The sequence below is a fragment of the Ursus arctos genome, unplaced genomic scaffold (assembly GCF_023065955.2).
Source record: "Ursus arctos isolate Adak ecotype North America unplaced genomic scaffold, UrsArc2.0 scaffold_26, whole genome shotgun sequence".
Lineage (NCBI taxonomy): Eukaryota > Metazoa > Chordata > Mammalia > Carnivora > Ursidae > Ursus > Ursus arctos.
Genome location: NW_026622941.1, coordinates 41,837,058 through 41,855,757, shown reverse-complemented (window position 1 = coordinate 41,855,757; position 18,700 = coordinate 41,837,058). Strand labels below are relative to the sequence as shown.

Genomic DNA, 18,700 nt, shown 5'->3' with positions numbered 1-18,700 from the left:
GTGGTTTGCTCCTGAAGATTTGCTGTAAAAAAGGGAGGGAAACAGGTTTCTCCTAACATATTTCCTGGTGTTTTGTCTTCCCCTCCTTCAAACAGCCCCTGGCCCAGGGCTGGAGCTGTGTTACAAGATGTCTCAATACAATATGGAGGGCCTAGAAAAACTTCCACTCCTTATGTGAGTGGCTCACTCCAGCCTCTGGGCCATGGCTGTCTTCCCACCTGCCAAACGCTCTTCATATGACCCTGCAATTATAGTGTGTATGAGTGTGTGTGTGTGTGTGTGTGTGTGTGTACTTCCTGCTTAAGTCCCAGACACTGCCAGTGGCCCCCTCCAGGCCCTTGGTCCCAACCCCCTCCCCCTGGGTGCCCTCCTTGAGAACTTCCAGGCAACCTGCTCAGCATCAGGCCAGGGGCCCAGGAGCTTGGACAGACTGCATTCCTGGGGGAAGGGGAGAGGAGAGGAGGGCTGCACAGAGCCCCCCCTCCTCCCTTCCAGCACAGACCCCACGCTGCCCAGCCTGAATCTCTCAAGCCTGCTGAAGATGACCAGTGTAATGCCAGCAAAGCCCCTGGCAAAGACCTGGCCAGGGACCTAGAGGCCTCTCTTGAGGATGAAACCATCTGTGCCTTGGAGCTCTTCCACTCCAGCATTGATTAGGGGGCCCACGTGGGCACTGGATAAGAGGTCTGTGGAGCCAGGCCACCAAGCACGGAGGGGATGCAGGGTAGAGGACTAGGGCAACCCTGGGCATAATTTAGCACCACATGCCTGCTGGGCAGCTCAATCTCCCGAGTCTCTAGAGAGGGCTCAGGGACTTCCAGAGTGAAATCAGGCCCAGTAGAATGGAAATCAGGCAGCAGTTGCAGGAGATGAGAGTGTTGGGGAGGAGCCAAGAGGGGGGCCTCCGCTGAAGCTGGGGATTCAGGTAGTCCCTCCAACCCAATCCACCCCCATCCCCAGCCTGGTTTCGGGAAGCTCTCCCAATGAATATTTAATAGCTCAGCGCTGGGCCTGATTGAATTTTAATGCGAGCGACCCGAGCCCGGAGCCGAGTCCAGGCAATTAGTCAGGAGCCATTAACGCTGACGGAGCTGATTTATGGGCGGGACCAGACCCTGTGCGGGGGGGGGGGGGGGGGGGGGGGAGGGGGGGAGCCCAGGCCGCCAGAGGCCCCGGATTGGGCGGACGAAGTCTCACGCGTCAGCCAATCCCTACGGCTGTCTCGGCCTGTTTTGCATCTTTTTTGCATAGCACTCCCTAGGGGCAAACGCGGGCGGCGGCCCTTGAGGAAAACCGGGTGGGGAGGGAGGGTGTGGGTGGGTAGGAGGGGGTCCGGCTGAGACCTGCATCCGAGCTTGGCCCTCCTCTGGGCCTGATCACGCATTTTTGGCTAGGAAAATCTACGTTTTGCACGTGGGATTCCATCGGACATTCCAACTATTCAAAGGGCCTCTGCACAAATCCGGGTAGAGCCCAGTTGCGGGGTGGGGGGGGGCGGGGATTCCAAAGGAGGACGAGAAGAGCGAGACTAGGCCGACCCGGGAACTCTGGGCAAAATTGCTGGGTCCCCGGATCTAGCAAAGGGCTGTACCTCTGCGGTTAATCCAAACGGGAGCCTTATTGAGCCCTCACTGTGTGCCCGGCATGGGGGATTCCATGCAAACCAGGGCTCCCCTGGCTCCCCCACCTCCCAGGGGGTTCTGCACTGATGGGGATGGGGGTTGCAGATTTCAGGGTGCTGCATTATGCCTCAGAGGGCTGGGAGTGACTCGAAGGGGCTCTTGGAGGAGATGGCCCCCCTCCCCTCCCTGCCCCTCATCCCCCTGACCTGTGTGAATGAGCTGGGACTCAGCCTGGAGTGCTCTATTGAACTATGCCCGACCCCTTAAATCGTAGGTCAAGGATTTAGCTGGCCTGTCTGCTGCCACTCTGGCAGGTGGCCGCCTCCTCACCAGCCCCCACCGCTTTCAGAGCTCTCATCCACTAGAGACGCCGTGGAGAGCGGGCATCCTTCCATTCCTGGACAAGCATCCCCATGGGTCTAGGCCTTATCTGAGCTGGAGTGATCTTTAATGAGGGATGGGCAATGGAAGGGAGTGCAGAGAGCTCTGGGCTAGGAGACCAGCCCCTACAGGGAGGCTCCTGGAGAGGTTGGTGAGGAAGGGGGGGGGGGCATTAGTCAAGGAAGGCTTCCTGGAAGAGGGAGGTCAGAGTAGAGACTGGAAGGAAGGGAGGGACAGGGTCAAAGAAAAGGAGAGGAAATCCTCTGCAGGGGAACACCCTGTGGGCGGTGGGAGAAAGTGAAGTGCATACTGGAACTCTTCATGCACTTCAGCTATGGTTAGTCCCGTAGTCGCAGTAGTTCAGCCTGAGCTGCCTGCCTGGCTGTGAAGGGGTGATAAAAATTATTATCACTACTCAATGAACACCTACTATGTGCCAGCACATTGCTAAGCTCTTTAATTATATTGTTTCATTTAATCTTTATAGCAACCTATTGGGGTAAGTATTCTCAGACTTCCCATTTCACTGATGAGAACACTGAGGCTCAGGGAGGCAGTAACTTGCCCAAGATCCGACAGCTAGGCGGTGGCAGACCCCTTATTCTGGTCTACCACTCCATACTGCTCACAGGCACCTCAAACTCAGCTTGCACTCTTCTTTCCACTCTCCAAATCTCCCCCTCCTCCCATGTTTCTTATCTCCTTTTACCAGCATCTTCCTGGCGTTAAGAATAGATTCTGCTCATAATCTCTGCCAAAGGCTTGAGCAGCGATTCCATCTACATTGTCACCCAGGCCGGAGTCCTTGGTGTCATCAATCATTTACAGTCTCAAAGATTTGTTTCCTAAAGGTTTCTGAATTCTGTTCCCTCCTCTCCCGGGACCACTGCTTGGTTCAGGCCAGGTGAGGAAAGACAGGAGCCTTACAGAACCCTTGGCTGTATGCCAGGCACTCTGCTAAGAGCTTTCCTGAGTGTTCTCTTAATCCTCACCAGAAACCTGAGAGGAGGTCCTTCGATTGCTAGGGTCCCCATTTTATAAATGGGGGTAGGGAAGGTCAAGGAAAGGTGGGGAGAAACCCTCAGCTATACGGGGCTATGATCCTATGATCGTGGGGCAGGCAGCACTCCCCACCAGATCAAGCCGACCTGTCAATGTCTCTGGCTCTTTTCAGCTGTTCCTTGAAGGCCACAGTTTCCCGGGCTGGATCTGTGCCCTGACCTCTGAGTGCCTTTCCCTTCTTTTAACAAGAGGGACTGGGCTTCAAGTTACAGAAGACCCAACTTGAAAATGCCCTAAACAGTAAGGACAATTGTTTATTATGTTGCCAAACAAGAAGTCCCAAGGTGAGGCTGTTGATTAATTCGGTGACTCAGCAATGTTATCAAAGACCTCAGTTCCTTCCTTCCTGTTTGTTTCTTCTTCCTTTCTTTCCTTCTTTTATCAATTTTATTGAAATTGAATCTACATGTGGTAGAATGCACACATTATAAAAGTACAGTTGTTGACTTTTGATGAACGAATACCTGGTAGCCACGATTCCAATCAAGATACGGAACACTAGCATCATGCCAGAAAGTTCTGCCGTGTCTGCGTGTGGTCAGTCCCTCCCTCCCCTGCCACAGGTAACCACTCTTCTGATTTCCACCTCCACAGATCAGTTTTGCATGTTTAGACCTTCTTATGCATGGAATTGTATTGTATATACTCTTCTGTGTCTGGTTCCTTTGCTTCAGACAATGGTTTTGAAATTCACCCATTTTGTTGTCTGTATCAATAGTTGATTTTTGTTGCTGAAGTAGGATTCCATTTTGTGAGTATTCCACGATATTGCTTTTTCTTTTCTCTGCCATTCTTATAGTGTTGGTTTTTGTCCTTGTACCCCAACTTCTCTTAAAGCCACAAGATGGCTGCTGCAGGTCCAGACATCACATGCGAACAACATTCAGGGGCCAAGAAAAACTGTTTTTCTCCTTCAGCACTGAAAAATCTTTGCAGAAGTCTCCCCCACAAAAATCCCCTCATGTGTCCATCCTTAAATCAAACACTGGCAGAGGCAATGGAATTCCCACAGGTGTCTAAGACTAATCAGGGTTTGCCCCTGGGGTTGGGGAGGGGCTCTGCCTCTTCTGAAGAACAGGGCAGTCTGGTCCCTGAACAAAATCAAGGTTCTGTTAGCAAGAAAGGAGGGCAGTAGTTCTTGGTAAATAACTAATACTGACGACTCCCATCTGCTTCTTTCTTGTTAACAGAATTTGGATTTTGTTCAGGGATCCACCTCTTAAGGAATATAACTGCATGCCCGTGCCAGGAGTAAATTACATCCATGTATATCAATCCTAGTAACCCTGTCCCCCTGACCAGGGGCTGGTTTAAGCGTGAAGACAGTGGGAGACTCCGATCTTGGCCACCTAACATCCATTCTTCTCTCTTCTTCCTTAGTAATAAAGAGTCAAATCTTATTTTGGATGACAAAGTACCCAGCTAAAAAATATTTCTAGCTTTTCTTGCAGCTAGATGTGGCCATGTGACCAACTTCGGACCAATAAGACATAAGTAGAAATGTTCTGTGGGACATCTGAGAAGGTTGTCCAAAGGAGCTGACGCTGCTGAGGAACAACCTTTCATTCTTCTGCTTTTGCCCCTTCTGGTCTACAATATGGATGGCTGGATCCATACTGGATCTGATGGCTGGAACTCCAGCAACCCTTTTGCAACGTGAGGCAAATTGGAGAATGACATCACATGAGATGGGGGCACCTGAGTTCCTGGTGACACCGAAACTGTGGAGCCAGTACAATAGCACTGTCTATCTTCAGACTTCTTATATGAGAAGGAATAATCTTAAATCTTGTTTATTTTTTTAAAGATTTATTTATTTAAGAGAGAGAGAGAGAGAGAGAAGGGGGAGGGGCCGAGGGAGAGAAAGAATCTCAAGCAGACTCCCTGCTGAGCATGGAGCCCAACGCAGAGCTCAGTCCCATGACCATGAGATCACGACCTGAGCCAAAATCAAGAGTCAGACACTTAACCGACTGAGCCACCCAGGCGCCCCCAACTTCGATCTTGTTTAAATCACTCTGAGTTTTGCTAACATCTGCAACAGAACCTGATCCTGACTAACACGGGCAGGAACAATTTCAGGTCAATGAAACAAGAGGGGAGATCACCTGGATGTCTCTGGGAAAGGTTGCTTTGCTCTTCAAAGGAGACACCCGAGAGAAATAGTTGGACCCACATGGGATGATCGGAACTGTATCGGTCATTTTGTGATTTGAGAGGAACCACCCAGGGGCACGGCGTTTACGCTGAAGGTGTTAGATGTGAAGATGGAAGGAACCTGGGTCCCTGAAGAAGGTGTTGAGTCTCTGAATTAATCGACTCTGGAGCCACCATTTCTCATTATTCTGTAAAATATCATATTTGATCAATTCTAAGATGCACATTAGGTCCCATTTTAACATTTCTGAGATTGTTACACATCTTACAATCAATAGCATTTTCATCTGCTTTCAGCCAGACAACAGTTGTGCTTAGCTACCCTTCCCGTGCAGGCGCACATTTTGGTGACTTTCTTGGTGTCCTGACAGGACATTGACAACCCTATGAAGTTGTAGTCCGTGAACCACATGGGGCCTCTTTGAGTCCTACGTGATACCTAGCAACTTTCATTGGCTATCTGACAAGATCATCTGCCAGCAATAAATACTTCCAGAATGGACGACAGTGGCTTAGGAGAAGTCCCAGAGGGTGACAGTAGATGAGGTAGTCAACCTGCAAAATGGCGCCCAAGGGTCCTCACCTCCCGCTAGTCACACTCCTGTGTAGCCTCTCCCCACGGCTGTTCTGGGTGGGTCTTTATGACCAGAAGCATAACGGCAGAAATCGTGTCATGTCTTTTCTGAGATTAGGTTATAAAAAGACTGCACCTTCTGTCTGGAATGCTTGATTGTGCTCTCTCTTGGATCCTCTGTTGTCAGGGAGGCCCGCTGCCATGTCACGAAGACAGTCAGGCAGCCCACGGAGAGGCCTATGTGGTGAAGAACTGAGGTATCCAGCCAACACTCAGGTAGGAACTGAGATCTGCCAATAGCCAGGTGAGCGAGCCTGGAGGTAGACTCGCCAGCACCATGCGGCTGCAGTTCCCCCCCCAACAGCTTCAGTCCTCGCTCAGGAGAGACCCTGAGCCAGAAGCTCCCCGCTAAACCGCTCCCGGATTCCCGGCCCATAGACACTATAAGATGATAAATACTTGTGGCTTCAAGTGCTAAGATTTGGGGAAATTTTTTTTTTTTTTTTTACACAGCATAATTCAGTAGAGCAGTTTTAAAGAAATGCTGTGTCACTGATACTTGTGACGGCCCAGATGACGAGTCTGTGGAAAAACACAGACGGGGAGAGGATAGCTCAAAGATGAAAAGTGATTCCAAGAATCAGTCTCTAAATGTGATGAAGTTTAAAGAAAACCTTAACTGATTTATTTCACCTGTGTTTTCCTTGTTATGTATGTGAAAGAGTAATTTATTAAAAAAAAAAAATATATATATATATATATAGTCCCGGGGCACCTGGGTGGGTCAGTTGTTAAGTGTCTGCCTTCGGCTCAGGTCATGATCTCAGGGTCCTGGGATCAAGCCCCACATGGGGCTCCCTGCTCAGCGGGGAGTCTGCATCTCCCTCTCTCTCTGCCCCTCCCCTGCTCATGTTCTCTCTCTCTCTCTCTCACTCTCTCTCTCAAATAAATAAAATCTTAAAAAAGTATATACTTCCATGGAAGTCTTAAAGAGCTTTCTACATAAATATAACATAAAATTTCAAAGTGATAAGAAATCCTTGTGTTAGTTGAATTGGCGGTGTTTCCTTTCTAACAGTACACTGATGTTAACACCAGTGGCAGTGGCGTCTACACTGGATGAGATAAGATCATGCATTTTCCTTATTGTGTGAGCCGTCGTGAGGGGGGTTTTCTGGTACTCGCATCAGAGGATTTGGATGAGGCAGCCTAGAGTTCGGGGGTTGAGGAGTAAGGAGCAGGTGGAAACAGGCCTCTGAGGGACAGCGGGAGGAGGTGGGGCCAGGGTTTGTGGTGAACTGCTCAGAAGTATATACAGGAAACCCATAGTGTTTACTGTTTAAGTGTGTTAGTCCTAAACCTCCACTGGGTTAGGAAGAGCCTGGAATCCAGCGTCACCTGTCACTTGGCAATTGCTGGCAACATTGGAAATGCCTGCATTTCCCAAACAAAAATGAAAAAGTAGGACGGGACACAGGAGTTTTCCTGTATTTTACATTTTATTTGCCCCCCAAAAGCCTTTACAGTTTTGCGGCTTTGGGGCTTATAGCAGGGGAAATGGAAACATGCAAGAGGAATACTTCCTTCCTGCCTCAGTTGCCCCTTATCTTCCAGAAGTGTGGCCAATTGTTGGGCAAATGTCCAGGGGCCAAAATCTAGACTGGACATGAGATCTAGACTGGGTTGGGGATCCAGTTGGCGTTAGAATGAAGTCTGAATCATGATTCCTACACTTTAACAAATCAGCCACTTGTCTCACGAGCCTCTTCTCATCCTTCCTCGAGACAGCGCCATGAGGCAGTGGTGGGTGTCTATCATCGACCCTCTTTACAGACAGGAAAGCTGAGGCCGGTATGTTCAGTTCACAGGGTAAAAAACAGACCGGAATTAGAACTCAGGCAATCTGGCTCCAAAGCCAGTGCTCAGCCACTGTATTATGGCATTTTAGATCTGTGCAGAATTTGGCCACCACGGATGTCCCAGCCCCTGATTTTACAGTTGAGGAAGCAGGGGCCTACAGAGAGAGCAGGACTTGCCCAAGATCCCCAGGGAAGGGGTGGCAGGGCAGGCCTCAGCCCGCTTGTGGATCCCTGTTGGTAAAAAGAGGGGGCGGGGCTGTAGGCACAGAAGTACTGCCCTCCCCACCCCGCCCCCAATACAAAGTGCCCCTTCTTTCCGTTTTGGGACCGGGTACAACTTGTTGAGGGGGGTTGGGGGGGAGGTTCGGAAAACCACCGGCCTTCTTCATTCTCGGGATTCCCGAGGCAGCCATTGTCCGGGGAAGGAATGTACGTCCAGCAGCCCCGAGGGGGGTGGGGCCCCTTTCCGGGCCCCAGACAAGCCTGCTTTGTGCTCTCCACCCAGGGCCCCTCCGGGGCCGTCACCAACTAGGCCTTCTGAGTATTTTTCTGGGCTTCCAGGCCAGGTCACTAAGGAATGAAGCTACTGGGAAAGGCATGGCCCTTGTGAGATGCGCTTTTGCCAATCTGGGAGGGCTGCCTGGAGGAGGTGTGACAGCACCACCCAGAGGCCTGGGCTAGTGGCTCCTCAAAGTTAAAAGTATGCATTCCCAGCCTCCTATTGCTAGGAATTATGCTAACCAGACATGCACAAAGGTGGATGTTAACAAGTCAGTTCATCGAGCTTTTATTGATGAAAAAAATCTGACAACAACAGAAACTTGTTAAATTAATTCTTGCATGTCCACATGATGGAATATTAAGCTGTCGTTAAAAATTATACGGTATGGGGCACCTGGCTGGCCAGTTGGTGGAACGTGCCTGCCTGGGTTGTAAGGTGGAGCTCCACCTTGAGTGGGGAGTTTACTTAAAATCTTAGGGGCGCCTGGGTGGCTCAGTCGGTGCAGCGTCTGCCTTCGGCTCAGGTCATGATCCCAGGGTCCTGGGACTGAGCCCCACATTGTGTTCCCTGCTCCGCGGGAGTTTGTTTCTCCCTTTCCCTCTGCCTGCTGCTCCCCCTACTTGTACTCTCTCTCTCCTGTCAAATAAATAAATAAAATCCTATGTTTAAACAAATTTTTTAAAGATTTTATTATTTCTCTATTTGCCAGAGAACACACAAGCAGGGGGGGCGGCCGGCAGAAGGAGAAGCAGGCTCCTCGCTGCACAAGGAGCCCAGTGCGGGACTCGGTCCCGGGACCCTGGAATCACGACTTGAGTCGAAGGTAGCTGCTTAACAACTAAGCGACCCAGGCGTCCCAATAAATAAAATCTTAAAAAAAAAAAAAATCTTAAAAATTACGTGGGATAAATGCATTTATAGACAGGAACAGATATTCAAAATATTTGTCTATTGAGAAAAGCAGATTACAAAATAGTGTAGAGAGCTCTCTCTCTCTATATCGATATCTAGAATAACACCTGGACTGCTCCAGAGCCTTACCAGTGCTTATCTCTGGGTTGTAGGATTAAGGAATTTGATTTTTAAAAAAATTTTTTGTTTTGTGCTTAGCCATATGTTCTAATTTTTGTAAAAAGGTGTTTGACTTGCATAACAAAAGTGTGTGTGTGTGTGTGTGTGTGTGTACCGTGACTGCCCGCTGCTCTGGGCTGGGGGTCCCCCCCCTCCACCGGAGAAGTTTCTCCAACATGGCTCCCACCCACGGAGGGGAGGCGGAGACAGCAGTTGAGCGGTTGAGCGTCAGACTGAGCCTGAGCACCAGACAGACCCTGTATGAGCCTAATGATAACAGCGGCCGCACACTTAGCACCGCACAAAATGCTTCCACACACAGTATCTTCCTGGAATCCCACCACAGCCCTCTTAGGTCATGCCATCCCGCTTTTGCAGGTGAGGAGACAGTCTCCAGAAGGTTCTGTGGCCCCCCTAGGGGCAGCCGCAGGGAAGTGGGGAGCCGGGACTCAAACCAAAGTCTCTGACCTTCCATCACTTCACCCCACCGCCTCCCACGCCTGCCCGTGGTGGCATCTTGCATTTGTTCGTCTACCTGTCCTTCTCCTCCACCGTCAGTTTGTCTAGGAGGCACGGGGTTTTATGCAAGGCTCTATTCCCAGAACTTTGTGTGCTGAGGGAGCGGTACATGCTATTGAACGAACGGATGGACATTCAAACCCCGGGGCGCTGGTGAAGCAGGTCACCCACGGTCCCGTTCTTTGCAACCGGTGTCTTTTCGTACTTGTATTCTCTATATGGATTTCCCTTTGATTCTTTTTTTTTTTTTTTTTTTTAAGATTTTATTTATTTATGTGACAGAGAGACAGCCAGCGAGAGAGGGAACACAGCAGGGGAGAGGGAGAGGAAGAAGCAGGCTCCCAGCTGAGGAGCCCGATGTGGGACTCGATCCCAGAACGCCGGGATCACGCTCTGGGCCGAAGGCAGACGCTTAACGACTGCACTACCCAGGCGCCCCTCCCTTTGATTCTTGAATATTAGCAAAGCCTTTTGGAAAATGGCTGACAGCGAGAGTTGTCGTGGGAACAGCTCTGTGTCTGGATCTGAACCAAAACTTGAAAAAGGCAGAAACACTCCCACTCTCCGTGGCACACACCAGGAACTGCAGGCAGCCAGGCTGGAGGCCAGCGGGACAGAGGAGTGGCCCTTGGTCAGCTCTCCATCCTGCCTGGGGCGGGGGCGGGGAGGAAGGTTTCTATCCAGGACCAATGCTTGGAAAGGATGGGGTTCCTTAGCCACGCTAAGCACACATCCCAGAACCCAGACCCACAGAGGTGGAGGGTTCAAGGGTGGGCTGTGGGCCAATCAGGGAAGGCATCCTGGAGGAGAGAACTAGAAGGCTGGTTTAGGAAGGGGAGGAGACCAGGGAGGGGAGAAAAGCAGGGGCCGTGCCTGGGCAGTTGGGCGCTGGATGATTTAAGTACAACCAGATGTGCTGGGAGTCTCCGGGCAGGCCCAGCCCCAGTGAGGGCAGAGTGGGGGTGGGGAGACCTCTGAGCCACTTGGATTTCCACTTCCCCATTCTGCCCTGGGTGTGTGAGCTTTAGGGAAAGGAGAAGCCCAATGGGGTTCCAGAGGGGCTGGCATGTGAAAAGTGAGGTGGTCAGGCTTACATGTAGTCTTCTGCCTTTAGACAGGGTGCAGGAAGGGAAGGGCCCCTCTAGGAAGCAGGGTATTGGGCTCTAACACCTGGAACCTAGGAAAAAGGATTAGGAGAGCTCTGGGTAGGAGCTCTCAGCTCTGCTGGGGGTGGGGGATAGCTGGGGAATGCTTTAGGGAAGAAGGGCTCTCTGAGTTGGGTTCTGAAGGATGAATAGGAGCTCCCAGACAGAATAGGGGAGAAGATACTCCAGGGAGAGAGGCTCGGGTATTAAATTGGTGTGGGTGCTTCGTGAGAGGTTCTGTGGGGCTGTATTATAAAGATACACGGGGGAGATGACAGTTCATTTTGGGGTGCTGGCCCAAAGACTGTGCTGCCCGGTGGGGGGCTGGTGGATGTGCTTCTGCTCACAGACCAAATGGTAGAGCCAGATGTGTGCTGAGGATTTAGAAGGTGGGCACCAGAGTCCCCAAGGGTTGGGCCCCTAAGGGGAAGGAGGGGACTGATGGCCAGCCCCAGCTCCTCCTCCCAAATCTTGTGTGGTCTGGCACCGAGGCCTGTCTGCCCAGAAGGACACTTTTTCTAGTTCTCATGGAGGCCCTTGAGAGCTGCTGGCTTGGGGTACCTGGCCAGCTCAACCGGTAGGGCATGCGACTCTTGATCTCGGGCTCGTGAGCTGGACCCCCGCATTGGGTGGAGAGGTTACTAAAGAAAGAAAAAAAAAGAGCTGCTGGCTGTGGGGGAGGATGGGCCCCCGGACAGCCTGTAGCTCCCGGGAAGGCAAAGGTGGTATGAGCTGTGAGGGGCTTGAGCAGGGCTGAGGAGGCATTGGGAGCTGGGCCTTTGGGGCCAAGGAGTCAGCAAGACAAGAGCGAGGGCCCCCATTTGTGGGGGGAGCAGCCTGAGCCCTGGTGAGTGGTGAGCACAGCAGCAGCGAGCTGGGTGTGGCATGTCTGGGCGCACCCCAATCCCTCAGCCCCGGGACGCATTTCCTTCCTTTCCAGCTTCTTAATGACTCCTGAGTGGCCGGTCCAGAGGACCACAAAGAGAGCTCTCCCCGCCCTTTCCTCTTCCTCTCTTCCTCTTCTTCCTCCCTTCCTCCCTCCCACCCCCATCCTTCCCCGGGCCCTTTTCTTTCCTTCCTCCTCACCCCACCTGCTCCTCCCTCCCTCCCCCTCGGCCCTCCACATCTTCCCTCTGACTCTCCTCTCTCTGAAACTCTTCTCGCTGGTTCTCCCGGGCCAGCTGGGTAAGTTTTCTTCATGTTTCCAGAAAGGCCTTGTTGCCAGTCTCTGGACCAGGAAGATCGCACATGCACACACACGTCCCTAAGGCACACAAGCTCCGCAGGGACACACACGCAAAGGTAGCCCTGCCTTCCCTGGGAGTGGGGTCGGGGGTGGGATTCTCCACCTTGGATGTGATACAAGCAAAAGGACTAGAAAGGAATGGAGGGCCCTCTGCAGAAGCCAAGCATTACTGCCGTCATCCCCACTGTTATTATCCAATGCGCCGCAGGGCACTTGACCCACCCCTGAGCTGATCACGAGACCAGCCCGACTCCTTTCTCCAGCAAGAGGCTCTCAGGGCACAGATCCCTTGACTAGGGTCAGCCAGGACAGGGGTGAGCAGGGAGTCCTCAGAGAACAGACACCCAGCGCCCTGCCCAGGAGGGCAGAGGGAGAGACATGATGAAGGGCCGTTTGCTGGGATTGAGTATTTGTCAGCCCAGGTGGCTGGATGATGTATTAACAGGACTTTAATGAGCTCGGGAGGGGAGCCACACTTCATTGCCCGAGCACTGGTGCAGGATGGAGGGCAGAAGGGTGAAGAGGCCGGCCGCACCCCACCTGATAACTAACCCCCTTAATGGGACCCATGCTAGTTTGCCCATCAGAAATAACTCAGCACCTCACAGATGCAGAGCGTTCCCTCCTGCTCCCGGAGGCTGGTGAAGGCCTTCTCATCACGCCGGCCTGTCCTACTGTCCTACTATCTTATTGGGAAGGCCTTCCTGAGGTCTAACCTTGTCCTTCCAAACACCACTGGAGGGTCCTGGGGGATGAGGGAGAACTGGACTGTTGCTCAAGGGGAGCACATTATCAATTCTTTCGTCTAACTTCACTCCTGTCATCCACCCCTGGCCTGGAGCCTGGAGGAGAATGGCCCCCAGTGACACCCCGCCACCATGCCCTGGCAATGGCAGGCTTGGCCTTCTGGAACTAGTCCAGCTGGTTGAGGTCACTTAGTTCCCGTGGACATTGGCCTCTCTCTTAACTCTTGCCTCCGACCTTTGGGGAGCAGGACAGGTGGGATGGAAAGAGTACATTGGTTTCTAGATCCAGTTTTGCTGTGTGACCCCAAGAATGTCACTTCTCTAGGCCTCAGACGCCCCGTCAGTAAAGAAACACCCGAGTTCCTTCTGCCTCTGTTGTCCTGGGATGGCGCCTTCAGCAGGGAGTATCAGCTCTCCGAGGGTAGTGGCTGTGGCTCTGTCCTGCTTTTCTGGTTTCCTGAGGCCAGGGCTGCCCTAGCACGGTGAGCCTGGACACATCTGTCCTTTGTGCCAGGTGTGGCCCTGGGGGTGTGAAGTGGAGAGGAAGAGAGGATTCCGGGGCTGGAGAAGAGCCTGCTCTTGGTGAGTTGCAGAACCTGCGTGGGTGCTAGTGGGGCCTCCACAGGTGGGACGCTCTGGGTCCTCAACATCCCATCCAGGAAATGCACCTGGACCCTCCAACCTAAGCTCAGCCCCATCTCCTACAAGCTCCTTGGGCAAAGTGGGTTCTTCTATGGGCTGCTTGCCCCGTGGCCTTCCTTCCCCACCTGGATCATTGCCAAAGCGGTGAGCCTGGGTGTCTGATAGGATTCTGTCTACTCTTGGGCTGGGAGCCACAGAGACAGGGATGTGCCTTTGAGCCTCTCTCAGGTGTCTCCAGCGCCTAGCCCAAAGCTTGGCACAGGGTCTGCGCTCAATACGTCTGTGGAATGAATGCACCAATCAATGAACGTCTTTGGACACCTCTCAGCAGACCACGGGTCTGGAATTCATCGTCCATCTTTGCCTTCCACCATTCATCCTGCCTGGCCCAATGTGAGAGTTGCCTTCTTGGGGAAGCTCTCCAGCCAAGCCCACCTTTAAAACTCACACCCCACCCTCAGCTGTCCAAGTCCAGGGCTTCCCCACGGCCACAGGCCTCTGGGAATGGCATCAGTGGAGAGGGGGACTTGCCGGCCCGTGTGTGTCCCATCCTCTGCATCCCAGGCTGGGGGCAGCCGAGTCTCTTATGCTACAGTAGGAACTCAGGGCACCTGGGGAGGGTGGGCCGGGAGGATGAGGGCATGAGTCAACAAGGCTTTGGCCAAGGGGTCTAGGCTGTACTGGATGAGGGGGTCTAGGGCGGCAAGCAGACGGGGCGGGCCGGGCAGGGCCGACTGCTTTCCCCTTTGGCTGCCTTCCCCTTTGCCCTTCGACCCAGGAAGCCTCTCACACCCAGCGGACACGCTCGGAGGCCCCACTGAATCCCGGCCTCCCCCCTCAGAGGACCGCTCCCCCACCCTTACCGGCCTGCCCGGCCTCCACCCCCACCCCAACTTCCCGCTCGACGGCCCGGGAGAGGCCCGGGCGCGCCGGAGAGTGGCGCAAGGACACTATCCACACCAAGGGTCATTTGCTCTTTTCTCCCCCTCTGTGGCTAATTTATTTTAGAGCCAGGGGAGGGAGGGGGCGGGGCCAAGCCGGGAGGGTTGAGAGGAGGGGACGGGCGAGCCCAGGGGAGGTGGGGGCGGGGCGGGGGCGAGGTGGGGGAGGGCGGGGAAGGAGCCCCGGGTGGAGAGGGCCAGAGAAGGGGCGGGAGTTGGGGGGAAGGGAGGGGCAGTAGGGGAGGGAGGAGCAGGGAAAGGGGAGGGGAGCAAAGGCCTGCGAGGGAGGGCGCTGGGGGCGGGCGAGGGGAGGCGGGGGTGGGGGTGGGTGTCCTGCCTGCGGGGGGAGCCGGGGCGGCCCCTTGTCCGGCCACCCCCACTGCCCAGTCCCGCTCCCGGCCGCGGCGGCCGCAGCAGCCGCAGCAGTAGCGGCTCCAGGATGGTGAGCGCCGCTGCCCCCCAGCCCCGGCCTGTCGCCCCCGGCCCGCGCCCCGGCCCCGGGGCCGGACGACCCCCCAGGCCGCGCACACTCACCTAGGACCCGGCCGGGATGCCGAGGTACGGGACTGCGGGCTCGGGCGGGGGCAGGCACGGGAGCGCGCGGGCGGGCCGGGGTCAGGGGGTGGTGACCGTTCGGTCGGGGTGTCCGGAGCTTTGTCCGCGGGCGCGGGGCAGTGTGAGGGCCGGAGAGGGCCGGGGCTGCGGGGCGCGGGGTTCAACTAGGCGGGGGTCGAAGGGCAAGGCCAGCCGGAGACCCGGGCGGGTGCGTGGGAGCCGAGGGTCACTTCCCGGGGGGAGGGGGACGGCAGACAAGGGGATCTCGTCTCCGCCGCGACGGGCACCCTCTTCGCCGCCCGCTTTGGTGCGCAGGTTGCAGCAATAGCGAGCGACCGGCTCTGGGGGGAGCCTGCGGGATTGGGGGGTGGGGAGCCGGGATCTGCGGGTTCGGGTCCCCGAAGGATCCTGTGTCCGGAGCCCGAGGGCCGGCCCGCAGGCCCCTCCCACTCCGTCAGGTCTTTGTCCAGCGGCCCCTGTGTGTGTGTGGGAGGGGGTGGGGGCTGGGTTCCTGGCCCGGAGATTCCCCAGCATCGTGACGGGGCAGTGACAGGAGACTGAGGCCACTTCGGGCCCTGCGCCCCTAACGCCCACCCCCTTCCTTTCTTCTCTTCTGGCCGGGGGAGAGCGTAGCCCCATCTCAGAGTCAGGGCGTTGCAAGAAGCTGCACTTACCTTCGCCCCGGGGCTACAAGCTACAAGGGAGACCCTCTGAGCTCCCCGCTCTATAGAGAGAGCCCCTTAAACTGGCCCACTCCCAGAGCCCTCTCGCTCTACGCAGAGATTCCCTTGCTAGGAGCTTGCTCTGTCGAGGGTCCTCCGCAGAAGGGCGGGCCCACAGTAGGTGCTTAGCAAGGGTGGGCCCCCTTCCCCGGCGCCTGCGGTGCCCGAGCCGCTCCTGGGCGGAGGAGGCCTGGGAAGGGTCTGCGAGCGGCCTGGAGCCCGCGCCCAGCGGCGGCCCGGAGCGCAGGGGTGGGTGGACGGGTGGGTGGGCTGTTAAAGGGACGGTCACTAAATCAGGATTAGGCCGTGGGGCTGTCAGGCTGCCTGGCCCTGTCTCCATGGCTACCTAATTTGGAGGAGAATAGAGGACGGAAGAATGTTTGTGTTGTGGTCCGCACGGGCTGCCGCGGCTGAGCGGGCTCTTGCCCTGGGCCAGGCAGCGGGGAGCCAGGCTCTGCTTCCAAGCCCACTGTGGGCTTCTGCGGGGGGCACTTCTCGGTTCTCGGGGCCCAGAGCCTTCCCTGTGGAGTCTTTGGAGTGGGCCGGATAGTGCCACGGCCCAAAGCCCCCTGAGCTGCACAGGGAGCCCCAGACCCTCCGGAATCCAGCCTGAACCTCCGGTGCACCCTGCTGGAAAAGGCCGCTCTGAGGTTCCTCAGAGCCCCTCCCCGGACCCCCTGGCCGGGAGCAACCGCCGTTCTCCGCTGAGCCTTGGCCCCGGAGGACCCAGTCCCCGGGCGGCTCGGGGCTGCGGCGCTGCCCGGACCCAGCAGCGGGGCGCGGACCCCGCGGCGGCGGAGCTGCGGGCAGGGGGCGGGGCGCGACTTCCTGGGGTGGGCGAGAAAGGGGCGGGGCTTGCCGGCTGGCTGCGCTGGACGCGGTGACAGGCCTCGTAAATCCCCCTTTCCCATATTTAACACCATTTCATTTATTTCCACTTGCGTCCATTGGAGTCCGCAGCAGCAACCCCAGCGAGGAGCGACCCTCGCCCTCGCTGTGATACCTTCTGGGCGAAAGTCCTCTTGGGCCAAAGGGAATTTAGCTATGTAGGGCAGTGGAGTTGCTTCTGGTGAGTCCCAGATAACCCCAATTCCTCAGGGGGACCTCCATCCCCCCAGGAGAAGAAGTGGGGGCTGAGAGGCACAGGGAGGAGTTTGGCCTCTGAGGCCCCGCGGGATTCTCTGGCCGTGGTCTAAGAGTGGGCTGGGCTGAGGATCCCATGGGTGAAAATTCCAGGACGCAGACTGGAGGGGGTAAGGGAGAGGGACCAGACAGGACCGGAATGTGGTGTTCCAAGAGCCCTTTCTTGCCTTCCTCCTGGTCATCCATGGCCACAGCTTTTTTTAGGGAACAAGGCTCCCTTCCCCGCCCCTGCCTGGGCTGCAGCTTTATTGCTGAGATCTCAGACTCTCCACGCAATTTCACGCCTCTCTGCCTTTGCTCTTGCTGTTCCCTCAGCCAAATGCCTTCCCCATTGTCCCTGTCTTTCCACCACCTCCTCATTCTTCAAGGCCCAACTCGGATGCCAGACTTCCTCTGTGTGGCCTCCCCAGAGCCCCCAGCTCTCGCCCTTGCTGCTGTGGCCACGCTCTCCTCGTCCTGCACCTGTGTCTCCTTCAGCCTTCGTGGCTGAGTCCACGCTAGGCTTTGCCTCCGGGAGGACAGGGATGGAGCCTATACTTCCTTGCACCCTGCCCACGCTGGGCCTGGCAGAGCTTGGCACCTTGTGAGTGTCCCATGAATATTTGTTGGCTGAATACAAGGAGTTTGGTAAGGGCAGCCTGCAAAGCATGGAATCTGGCAAATAGCGATGCACTCCTGGGTGGGTGGAGACCCCTGGGTGGGTCTCCTCCTCCTCATTACTGACCCTCCCCCACCCCCAAGTTGGGAAGGACTTTGCCCCTTCCTTTCCCCACAGACCAACATTCTTTCCCTGCCATTATCATTCTGTTAAACAGAGAGCCCAGTCAGGATCCATATGGATCACATTAACAATTGCTTATTATCTGGGCCACGACTGCCCCCACTATCCACCCCCAGCTCCTACTGCTGCAGTTGCGGGACCCTTAGGAGCCCAGCCTCCCCGCCTCCTCCTCCCCCCACCATTGGTCATCCTGGGAGGGCAGGGGACAGGCTGGTCTCCCTCACCCTCCCTGGGCCTTCTAGCAGAACTTTACTTCTTCTTGACTTGGCTGCCAGTTAATGACTCCTTTCCCCAATTTAATGAAAACCAGGTTCCTCGCAGAAGTGTGGTTCAGGGAGGTTCCAGGGCTGCTGCAGGGAGAGGCGGACGTAAAGTCTCGGGGCACCTGTGGTCCACAACACTGACAGCCCCCCCTCCAGTGGCCTGGAGCTGTGGGCAGGGGCGAGCCACACTAGGCTGACCATGGCGTGTTCTGGTTTCTTCTGCCGTCTCAGCCTTGGGCTGGCCCTGCTCCCAGGAGAGACCTTGCAAGGCTCCAGGTCCCAAGCCTTTTGCCGCAAAGAAGGAAGAAAGCTGAGAGTTTCCTGGAGCTGCAGCCGGGGAGGCCCCGAAGGATGGGGAGTGGGCTTCTGTGTAAACACATACAGCTCAAGGGCACTAGGGATGGAAGGGGTCTTCCAGATTGCCCACGACTTCTGATTTACAGGCCCCTCAGAGGGACTGATGAAAGCCTTTCTCCAAACAATGCACTTCCATCAATTGACCCCAGCCTTTGCCTTCTGCCTTTGAGGGTTCTTGGGCCCCCTGAAGCCCATGGGGACCCCACATCAAGAAGTTCTCCCCCTAGTCCAGGCCCCCTCGGATGTGCGGAGGGCTCAGGTGGGCTGGTAGCCCAGGACTCCTGACCTCCACAGTGCTTTCTCCGTGGCCTTATTCCTGGTGGGGGACAGCATGTGCCAAGGGACCAGGGGTGGCCACTGAGCTGCAAGGCTAGCCTTCAGTTGGGAAAGATTCACACTGTCGGTGTTGGGG

The 18,700-nt window shown here is 55.4% G+C and overlaps 1 protein-coding gene across 1 annotated transcript in view; it reads left to right on the top strand.

Moving 5' to 3' along the window:
• The first annotated feature begins 14,852 nt into the window (after positions 1-14,852).
• Positions 14,853-18,700, top strand: part of FIGNL2 (fidgetin like 2) — a 28,717-nt gene continuing 24,869 nt past the window's right edge. Inside the window, exon 1 of the mRNA XM_026501837.4 lies at positions 14,853-15,025. The gene's annotated coding sequence lies outside the window, so the exon portion shown is untranslated. The remainder of the gene's footprint in view (positions 15,026-18,700) is intronic.